We start from the raw sequence: 12,533 nt of genomic DNA on the forward strand, positions 1-12,533 counted from the left end.
ACCCAGAATGCGCAGACCAGAAATAATTTACTTCCTTACCATGTTGCTGAATATCAAACATTGAACCCTCTTAATCTAGAGCCCAGAGCGCTTACCGTTGGATTATCAACCTCGTGAAATTAATTCAGTCAAGTCATGTACTCTGACGTCTAACTTTCTTTCCCAGCTCCATCTGCATTCGCTCTAAATAACTTTTGTATAATAATTCTTTATTACATAATAAATTACAAAAGTGTTGTTCGAATGCGACATTAATTTCATTATCGAAGCTAAATACATTCTAATAGGCATTCAAAACTTGTTTTCTTTGGCTTCCAACGATCTTACGTTTGTATTGCCAAACAGCAGTATGTTTTCTAAACACTATTAGTGTTGCTTCAATTTCTTTTAACTTATCGATATATCGTGTTATTTAGCCCAGTCATTGCTACGGTTCGGGGTCAGGAGGCTACTTTCAGCCTATATTTAACTGCCTCTGTGGCCGAACGGTTACCATGCCGGACTGCCATGCAGAGGTACCAGGTTTAAATTGTCTACACACATAGACAATTTAATGTCTATGTGTCCATGGCATCCGCGACACAGGTGTGCCCCTAGTGCGGGTCTATGCGGAGTGTTTGCGTTATTATTATTATTACTATATAAGCATGCTTTTTTTAGGTTGTACGCAATTGTGATAAGTTATGTACAGAATAACATATGTCTGCATTATTTAGTAAAATGCCAAAAAAGGCGCCAAAACAATATGATAATTGACGCCAAAAAATTTAAATTTATTAAATAAAATTAACTTATAGTAAAATTTTAATGAATACAACGGCAACTTTCTTAATAAAAAAGTAATTTTTATTTGACAGAATTTTAATTTAATTAAATTTAATTTTAATTTATTTAATTTCATTTTCATTTATTCTATTTTACTTAATGACATAAAATGAATATTCAAGAATTTATTTTTGTATTTTACTTACATTCTTTTCCATTTCAATATGATTTTACAGTGCACTATTTGGCAATTAATGAATAATTACAGTAAGTCTCCCTGCTCGATCGCGGCAGCGAACACGTCTTCTCTCCTTATTTTTTTGAGCCGTTTACCAATTACTAAAAATCTCTTGTACGATAAACATTTTGAAGATCATAAATATTGTTAAAACTGGAATAAACATTTATAAAAATGGATTTATTTCCACTAGTTCTTTACCCTTTTGAACTTTGAACGTTAAACGTACTAAGCAGGATGTATGGTCCCGTCGTCACTTGCTATCATAAAAAAGCAAGAATTTTTAGTAACATACCTGGTGGTTATGGTTAACTACCTATGCTAAATAAGGGTAAGGGTGCTTGTAGAATGGCACTTGGGATTTGTCTATGTAAGTAAGGTATATGTTTCAGGGCAACAGGTGTACTGGCATCTTCCTCAAGTTTTTGCTATTTAAGGCTCTGAGTACAAACAAAGAAAAGAGCACAGATGCAGAAAAGTAATGCCGTATGTGACTGATAATTTTAGCGAAATAAAATTATACAGTGTATGATTACGAATTTCGTAATATATGTTATGATGCAAATAATTAATTTTCACCAAAACATTGTGGTACAGCCGTTAATGCTGTAAATGATGATTTAATTGAAGAGAATGGTATCGATGTGCTAAAAATTATTCGCCAGTCACCACAGAACTTATTTATTTAAACCCTTAACAAAAAACGTACAAATGGAAACTTAATGAAATTAGGCATTCTCTACCAGTCAATTGGAAAGCTGTGTTATGATATAGTCACACTAAAAATTATGATTATTATACCATTGCAGAGAATTTAAGTTTTTTTTATGTAATAAAAAAAATGCTTCACATTATTCATAAAGAATAACAAAAATATTACGGTTTTCAAACTATCGATATTATTATCGATAAGCTTTTACAACACTAAACACTTTCCATATGCACGAGACTTTCCGTTGAATTTGTAATTAAACGTATGTTCTCGTTTTCCTTTAATATGTTTTCAGGAATTTTCCCTTGTACCATGTACCTATCTTGGATAAATATTTATTTTTATGTCGCGTATCGATAACGTATGTATCGTATGTCAACTTATGAAAACTTTTTCTACTCATGTACTTTAAACTGCAATTATAATTTCATAAACCATATCACAAAGTTATTTTTTTTTAGTTCTGAACCAAAATTCTGTTGTATATGGTACTCGCCACTGAACTCCAAAAGTTCGTTACAGTTCTATACACTGACAGTTTCAAAAAAAAAAACATCTTTGCTAATTAAAATAAGAATAAGGTCACTATATTCGTGAAATTATTAAAATTCAAATTATTAAAAAAAAAGTAGGTTTTCAATTCGACTGCTTGTTATTTTTTTAGTATGTAAGTTACGCGATAACTTCGGCCGGCATTTGTGAATCGATTTTGATGATTCTTTTTTGTTGCCAAAGGGGTACCTCGGCAGTGGCCCCATTTTAATTCGAAGTAAATATTCCACCTCTAAGGGTGGAAAATTTGGGGATGAATCCGGTTTCGCGTACTTTCCGGTAACCGATTTTAATAAAACTTGGCAAAGACATGTAATTCCACGAATTTTGGAAGTCGATTTTTTACTACTCCATACAGAGAATATATTAAATAATATATCAAAATGTTACTTATTAGATACACACACACGCCAGCACATTGAGCTACACATTGACATATCTTGTTCCGTTGCACTGGAGGCGATTTTCGAACAAAAATGTGTAGTCTCATGTGCCGTTCTCCGTACAAAGACGAAACCGTTGGCAAAAAATAACACGATTTAAAAACAATTTAAAATATCAAATATGACGCTACTCAAACTTGGAGCGTTGCCTTCTGATTGGTTAAAATATGATCGGTACTTGGCCAATCATGAACACTTCTATTCTATTATTAAAAATACCAAAGTTTTTTTTCGGCTTTCGTTTAAGTTTGTTGTCGTGGATTGTTAACAAAATATTTTTTAAATATTGATTGTGTTTTATTATTTTAATTTAGTCGTAGGAAAAGTATTGTATTTAACCATTACTTTTTTTTTATAATATCAAGTGACGGGGCGAGTTAGTCGTGCGCCTGATGGTAAGCGACACGCCTGTCCATAACAGTTGCAGTGCCACTCAGAGCTTTAAATCGCAAAGATGTGACTAAATAATTGTCCCAAAAGTGAATAAAAGCTAAAAAGTGAATTCTGTCTATGCCATATCTAGATGCGGGATGGATAAGTCATAATTCTTATATCCATGTTTTTGTTTGGTGCGTGTGAATGCCGCATCGTGCAACTACCTTCATCGGAACTAATTGCAGATAAATTCAACTCAAACCGTATGATTTTAATTAAATTTTTATTGAATTGATATTCAATTATTTTTTATGAAATTACTCCACTAGTTTGTTATAATTATTAATACAAAGATCGAACACTCAGAAAAATATAATTATAACAAACTAGTGGAGTAATTTCACAAAAAATAACTGAATATCAATTCAATAAAAAAAAAATATATTGGTTCAATTATAAGCGGTACTTGGTCACTTGTATTCCACCTCTTTGGTTTTTTGTTTTATAGTATTTGTTTGGCTTTCTTGTGAGTTTGTTGTCATGGATTGTTGTGTGAGAAAAATCACTCAGAAAAAATTCCTTCGATCCGGTCGGATTCGAACCGACGTCTTCTTGCATACCGTGCCAGACGCTATACCAACTAAGCCACGTAACGAACCAATGGACCTCACGAATTTTTCTATGTGCTTGCGTCGTGTCTTTGTACTTGGTCTTTCAACGACTTTTTAGTCGTATGATTTTAATTTTTGTCTACCTACATTATTTTTCTTAATGCGCAGTGAATGGTGATGGTTGTATAGATTTTAGTGCGCTTTACTATTAAGTTTTGAAGTAAGATTTTAAATTTTCTCTGTAAGTGAATTTATATTCCTAAGAGAAATAAATATTCTTTAACCACAAAGATCAAGGGGCACTGCGCTCGTCACCCTGAGACATAAGTTGACAAGTCTCAAGTGCCTGTAATTTCACCAGCACCCTTACCCTTCAAAACTGGAACGCAGTAATGTGAGCATTATAAAAATAATAAGCTAAGGTCATTGACTTACAAATAAATGGACGACGGGTCAAATACAAAAACCACGAAAAAAATGTCCCAAGTCAACCTATTTAAACGTAGTGACATGTAAAGGAATATGAAACAGCTAAAACGTTGAATTTAAATTGTAATGTCATCGCAGTACTGCCTAATTTTGCTTGCTTCGCTGTCAGAAGAAACAAACGAAGACTAAAGCGTGAATGACGCTCTGTATACGATTTTAACGCCCTATAAGTTCGGACACTTTTTAGCGCGGACCCGACGTCCATATAATTGTAAGTCAATGGCTAAGGTGGTAATATTTTCTTGAACGATCTTTCCCAAGGAGCTCTACTGTTACTAAATAGTTCTTTCAAAAGTCGCTAGATGGCGTTCACCCATTTTGCGTAAATAATGATTATGCCGAATGTACAGTAGTGTGTGTACTTCCTTGGATCAAATATTTTACAATGGTGAAATGACAGGCATATGGGACTTGTCAACTTATGCCTCAGGGTGACGGGTGCAGTGGCAGAGCCTCTCACTTTTTTGCGATTTAAAATTCAGATTGGCACTATCAGGCGTACTACTTGTGCGTCCCGTCACTTGATATAAAAAAGAAAAACAATGGAAACTAACAACTATGGAAAAAGAAAAAAATCTGGAAAAAAGTAAGGAAAAAGACTTAGTCGTAAAAGAATGTGCTTTCAATGTAACATTATAGAAAGGATTTGGAGAGTGCTTCAGAAATGTTCCGCCTCGAAAAACAAGGAAGTCGCAAAGCTGATTACCGATCTCATTAGCTTGGAGAGGCATTTTAATGAAGAAGAACAAACATCTCGTCTATATTACATTTGATGAGATTGAGTTGACTCATATATATTTTCATTGTAAGTTATTTCTTCAATACGATGAAAGAGTGCCTGAAATTACTTTACATAAATTCATTTTATTTGAATCATTGTTCAAATATTAGCTTCCAGTTCAATAGATGTTTGAAAAAGGTTTCCCGGGAAGCACGAAAAATTTATATTATGTTTATCAACTTCAGGCAAATTATTTTTTATTGAGGTGAACGGGTTGTTTGAAAAGGTGAATTTAGTATTAATATTTATAATATAATATATATTAAGATTTTATTGAATATCATGATTTTTTTATTACCATGACATGTATTTATTTTTTAACTGATTTGAAACAAAAGGAGGTACTCAATTCGACTATATTTTTGTTGTGTGCATGTTACGTGGTCACATTTGTGAACCGTTTGCAATGATTCTTATTTTGTAACAAAGGGGACATCTCATGAGTGGCCCTATTTAAATTTAAAGAAAGTATTCCACCTGAAAGAGTGACAAATTAGGAGATGAATCCGGTTTATTGGTTCCAGTTGTTTCACCCACTTGAAAAAACTCGGCAAATAGATGGGATTCCACAAATTTTTGAGGCGATTTTGTTTTTTCATAAAAAAAAGATATGTAACACCACAGCCCAATAACAAGAATTTTATTTACATCGCCTTGCCGCTAGACGGCGTTGAGGTCGAAATAGACCGCACTATCAAAGTCTTTTGTTTATTTTGTTTCATTATTATTATTATTTTATAAAATATAAGTGCACATTTGACCTCAATCTCACCTGATGGAAAGTGACGATGTGGTCGACAAAGGAGCATGCACATTTAAATAATGCCTATTCGCTCTCGCCTTGAAAAGGCCCAAGTTATAACGTTCAGGGAACAAGTCTGCAGACGGGGACTTCCACTCCGTAGCCGTTTGCAACATAAACGTGGAAGCGTAACGCTCCGTGTCGAATCTTTGAAATATCCACAACATAGGGTTGTAACCCAAACCTACGCCTAGTCCCCCGGTGATGGAAAAGGGAAGGCGGAATTAAATTATGTAATTCCATGACACACTCTCCGTGATATATCATGTAAAATACCGACAAGCAGGCAAATTTACGACGGTGTTCAAGGCTTCGCAGCTTTGCCTCCACTAATTCCGAGTCACCAATAAGCCTCTTGACACGACTGTCAATTGAATCCAAAGTGGCCAGTTGATATGTAGCAGAGCCATCCCAAAGGTGGCAGCAATAGTCCATGCACGACCGGACTTGTGCTTGGTACAGCTGAAGCAACTGTCCCGGTGTAAAGTAACGCCTCACCCTGGAAAGGATGCCAAGCTTCCTTACTGCATTTTTGACCATGGATTCAATGTATCTGCCGAAGTTTAAATTGGACGACAGGTCCATTTCAAGTAGCTGGAGGCAGTCGGCTATCGGTATGGATATATCACGAAAAGTCGGAATCAGCTCGAAAGGACTCCTGAGTTTTGGTAGCGTTAAATTTGACAAGATTGGCATCGCCCCAATCGGAGACTGCCTGGAGTGTCAAATCCAAAGGACTAAACATGGACTCTCGACAAGACTGGATTTCCTCTCCACTGACCCTCGCATTGGTCAAGTACCTATCTACAACTGTGCTGTCATCAGCATACGCAAAGGTAGGTAAGGTATTATAAAATCAAGTGACGGGGCGAACAAGTCGTACACCTGATGGTAAGCAACACGCATGTCCATAACAATTGCAGTGTCACTCAGAGGTTTAAAACACAAAGATCTTAGGGGCACTGCCACTGCGCCCATCATCCTGAGAGATAAATTGACAAGTCCCGCATGCCCTTAATTTCACCAGTACCCTTCAAATCCTGAACACAATAATGCTGATATTCATCTCGATCTGCTTGGCTGCAGAAATAGGTAAGTTAGCAGTACTACCCTGCATGAACGCTTTCACATGGAGCTCTACTGCTGCTACGGTTACCAAGTAACGCTTTGTTTGACCTATATGATACAATGTTACATGTGTTACAGGTCTTATTAAGTCCCGACTTCTTTCGATGAGTATTTCTTACAATTTGCAATAATTCAACATGGCGGGCATTCCGAAAATCTTTTAAATTCTAACTAATCGCCTTAACCTCATTTCTTGTCCAACGAAAATAAATCTATATGATTAATTTCGCTCGCTGTTCTTTTGACCGCTTGTCAATTAAATTGATTTGTTTCTTGGCTCCGAAAAACGAACGGTGACACATTGTATATTTGACAAACTAGTAAAATATTTCTTCGTTTAGGCATGAGCAACCAGACAGGTCCAATTTCGATAAACATTTATTAGAAACACGTCACATGTTACCAGATTCCCATTCTTATGAAATCTTACATTTTTGCGAAAAATTACTACGTCTGGGTGTTTAAAACAGATAGAAATAATTAGGTACAACAATAGGGGTTGTATAATAATTGAACAATTAAATGTTGCTTTATCACTGCTGCTGGAGTCAGTATTTTTTTTTTATTTACGTCTTTTGTAAATAAGCGTTTGTATTCCGTCGAACCATTTATTTAACTTTTGACAGGACGAATTCTAATCAATTAGTGATGTCCTTATGCGTTTCCGATTCGATTTTTTTTTTAATAATCGCATAGGAAACTTTATATAATATGAAGTACTTTAAATCGTGAATGTGAGCGGATTCAAAGAAGAAGATATTGTCTAATTGGAATCGTAATGTTGCGTTTGACAATTTGTGTACTCAAGACTTAATAATTAATGTTAACGACGATTCACGTGATGATTCCCGTTCATATGGAGTAGAATCCGACGATTCGTTGTAGTGAACAATAAAAATTTATTATAATTATTTATTTCATCTCTTTATAATTTATTAGCCACGTACCATAAGGTTACATAATCTGTTGACTCGATAAATATCGGATCTAAAGAGCGCGTCGCTTCGCTAAAATTAAAAAAATAAAAGAGTCCAGGAAGTTTTGTATTTTTTGTATATGGTTATCATTGACTTACAAATAAATGGACGACGGGTGTAATACAAAAATTACGAAAAAAATGTCCCAAGTCAACCTATTTAAACGTAGCGACATGTAAAGGAATATGAAAAAGATAAAACGTTGAATTTAAATTGTAATGTCATCACAGTACTGTCTAATTTTGCTTGCTTCGCTGTCAGTCAAACAAACGAAGACTAAAGCGTGAATGACGCTCTGTATACGATTTTAACGCCCTATAAGTTCGGACACTTTTTAGCGCGGACCCGACGTCCAGAGAATTGTAAGTCAATGATGGTTGTATGTCAATAATTACGGAACTTCGGAAGCATGCATATGTCAAAAGAGATATAAATGGTTGGACGGAGTATAAGAAATTTAATTTCGACTTAATTACATTTAGAAAGCGTCTCTAGAAACTTAATATTCTTAACGGGGATGATAAAGATCACGTTTTCAGGCCGCAGGTCTCGAGTAGTTTATTTGAATTACAGATTTAGCTTGATTATTTATTGTTGTTTATTGTATATTTTGCACTGTTAATACAATAGTGTATTAACTCAAAAAGAGGACTTTTTCAGAATCGATGAAAAACGAATTACTCACTTCACGCAAAAATCATTAAAATTTATATGTTATAGTTTCTTATAGACACCTTAAACAATTTCTCAAATATATTTAACAAAAAAATGGAAAAAATAATTGAATGTTTTTGAATAAGGATTATTTTGGCCAGAACTGGCTCACATAAAGTGTGTCTCATTTTGAGTTAAGTAGATGTCTTTTGAATGTTTCTTACAATATTCTAAAACGGTTTTTTGACTTGTAGAGAATCAAATTTTACGTTCATTAATGATATAATATTAAATTTCACATATTTTGAGTTACAACACTATTATAATAGCAATGGGAGTTATATAAATGTGGAAAATAAATAAAAAATATCTTTTATGTAACAGAAAAAAGTGGAGCTTATGAGCGCCATTAAGTGCAGGAAGATGTCGTATTTCGGCCACCTCATGAGGAACAATAAGCACACTTAACTTCAGCTTATTATCCAAGGCAAAATCGCTCGAAAACGTAGTATTGGTAGAATCCGGCTGTGCTGGTTGAACAATTTGAGGGAATATTACGGCTGCAGTATCACCTCGCGCTTTAGAGCGGCTGTCTCTGAAGTCATAATTGCCATGATCTTGTCCGATAGGAGAGGAACCCCAAAAAGAAAATGATATAACATTTTTATGGGCATTCTTTACAAATATCTCGGTGATAATCTTTTTAAACGACGTCAAGGTCGGGAGAAATATTTGTATGGCCTATATTTATTTCTCTCGAAGTTGTCTAGTACGGGTCTATGTTGAGTGTATGCGTCATTATTATTATTATTGAAATCGATTAACGGTAAGTGGTTGAAATCCAATAAACCAGATTCATCCCTTAATTTGCCACCGTCTGAGGTGGAATATTTTCTTGAAATCTAAATGGGACCAGTGTAATTGAGAATCTTCTACTTTTGTTGAAGTCGGTTAAAAAGGGTTTGCGTGGAGAAGCGTTATTAATTGCCTTGGTGGCAAGTTATATGTATAAAGCGGCGTAATCGTATTTTGTGACAAAGCTGCTTAAGAAATGAAACTATTTTTCCGGATTTAAATCGCGTATATTTGTTTTTTCAAACAAACCGACGTTTCGGGCCCTTTACAGGTCCCATGGTCACGATTGACTGATTGGTCGGTTTGTTTGAAAAAACAAATATACGCGATTTAAATCCGGAAAAATAGTTTCATTTCCTATGTGTAACAATCGCGAAAACCTAAGAACTCGATAAAGCTGCTTAAATTAATAAAAAAAGTTCCTATTGAAAAAAAAAAACAAAACATATATATTTAATGTATTTATTTATTAACCGACTTCAAAAAGGAGGAGGTTCTCAATTCGTCTGTATGTTCTTTTTTTGTATGTATGTTACGCGATGACTCCGGTATTTGTGAACCGATTTTCATGATTATTTTTTTGTTGGAAAGGGTTACTTCCACAGTGGTCCCATTTCATTTTGAAGAAAAGCATCCACCTCGAAGGGTGGATGCTGTTCACGCATGAAGATTCATTCTTATAAATAGCGCCTAACTTTAATTTAGGAGCAATTACGTTAATGGTTGATTTTGCTATTTCTCCAATTCAAGGCGTTTTTCTCTCAATATACTTTGAGTAGTGAGAACCGATTTTTATTATCTCCAGTGTCAAGTCCTGTATAGTGGCGAACTAGGGGATATTTCAATAAAACTTGGCAAATAGACGTAATTCCACTTACTTTTGAGGTCGGTTTTTTTAGTACTCTGTACTGAGATTATTTATTTGTATTCAGGTTACAAAGATCCATAAATACATACCTTATAGACTAACATACATAATGAACACACATATAATATATACCTTAGGGAAAAACATACATACAATATAATCAAACACTATTTCTAACTAATATACACGAATTGCACTTGTCGACGACGTGTGGTGTAATCTGGTGTCAGGTAACCGGCCGCGGAATAGTCGATACATCGGTCAAAACTTCGGTCAAAATTCTTCCTTCATGAAGGTCGATAGATGTCCGGTCGGCACTCTCCACCACAAATGAATTAAAATTCACGTTGCGGCGGGACTCCAACCGCTCGACCATCAGGGTGTAATTAGTTTTATGTCTGATGTACTCCACTATCTCCTCAGACTTGACTTGACACAGAATATTATTTACCAGGAATATATGGCCCTTATTTCGTCTCTATTTCTGGTTATATATTCGACGGTTCTCATAGAGGCCCACTCAGATCTGTAAAAGCGTTAAGTTTGCATGTAGCATTCGTATACCACTCGTGTTTTAGCTGTTTTAGATAGTCACAAATATGTATACTAGTAAGTGTAATTATACGCTTCTATTATAAGATTCCGTACCTACTTGGATGCAAAAAAATACGTGCTAACCCGTTTAGCGCTGGTATTCTCGATCTATGACGTTTGAAATAAAGACGTCAATGTCAATGAAGATGTCATAAAGAAACAAAAACCCAGTTTTTAATATTGTATTGTTTAATGATATTTCAGCTATACATCGATAGGTTAAGTTCCGATAAGTCGTTAACTAATTTTGACTATTTTTTAAAGAGAACTTGTGCTCTATCTTTTGCTATTGAAAATGGACGTTTGACCAATTGTCACATAGCCCCTTTTTAGTTACTGGACGGCAGATATATACAAATGTTTATTTAGACGCCACCATTTAAGTCAAACGTAAAAGCTAAACAAATAAAGCGTATTTTGCCATGACAGACACATGCGGTCGCTGCGCGGTGGCAAAGCGGACTCCGCTCTTCGACCGCGCGGGGTGAGCGCGATGAAACTACTTATCAAAACTAATGTAGAAAGATACGAGGCTGATCACCTTTGAACTAAGTTTTAATAAACAACACTGTGCCATCTTCTCGAAGACAAACGCTGTCATCGTAGTGAAGAAAGGAACGCGTGAGGACTTTGTTAATATTTTAGTGAGGACAGCAAAGGGCAACGAATTACTCTAGCACCCTAAATACAGTACACCTAGAGTTGCGTGACTCGGTTTCTTTACGCCAGAATGACTATACTCGACAAGATCATATGTTGACAAAATACGCATCTTGGTTGCGGAGTTTATCCCCACAAATATGAACAAGATCATAATCTTACTTAGTACAGTAGACGGTTGTGTTATTACACAAAACACCACTTAATACTATGATGTATGAGAAGGATTTGTTACAGTGTTTTGATAGAACTAATTCCTTCTTATTTATTTCTTATATATGTCGCGTTAAAGCCGTGGTAGCCTAATAGGCTGACCTTCCACCTCTCACGAAGAGACTGTGGGTTCTAATCTGGGCTCGAACCTCTGAGTTTGTTTGTAATATCAAGTGCTGGGACCAAGTCATGCGCCTGATGTAAGCTACACACCTGTCCATAACAGTTGCAGTGCCACTCAGAGCTTTAAACCGCAAAGGTCTGAGGGGCACTGCCACTGCACCCGTCACCCTGAGATATAAGTTGACAAGTCTCATGTTCCTGTAATTTTACCAGCACCCCAACCCTTCAAAACCAAAACATAGTAATATTTACATTACTGCTTGGCGATAGAAATTTGTAAGGTGGCAGTACTTCCCTGGACGACTCTTTCTCTTTCACAAAGGCTCTACTGCTACTAATTTATTGTGTAATTTTGAAAATAAAAAATATTATATATTATATATAGGTTTATATTATATATAGGTTTGTTTGAAAAAACAAATATACGCGATTTAAATCCGGAAAAATAGTTTCATTTCCTATAATAAAATATTTTAAATATAAAACTAAAATATAACTGCCTGAACATTTCTTTGTCGCATAAGTTTGGGTGTAATTTGTGTTTGTCTATGTGTGTGTCCGTGACACAGGGTTTCTTTCTAGTGCGGAGCTACGAGTGTGTACTTAAAAAAATACATATACATATGTTTTAAAATACTAAGTTCAAATGAACTGGAATTATCATGGTTCCAGACCAACACATTCGGCAAATTG

This window comes from Hyposmocoma kahamanoa, unplaced genomic scaffold, assembly GCF_003589595.1.
Source record: "Hyposmocoma kahamanoa isolate Upper Pololo Valley unplaced genomic scaffold, ASM358959v1 215, whole genome shotgun sequence".
NCBI lineage: Eukaryota > Metazoa > Arthropoda > Insecta > Lepidoptera > Cosmopterigidae > Hyposmocoma > Hyposmocoma kahamanoa.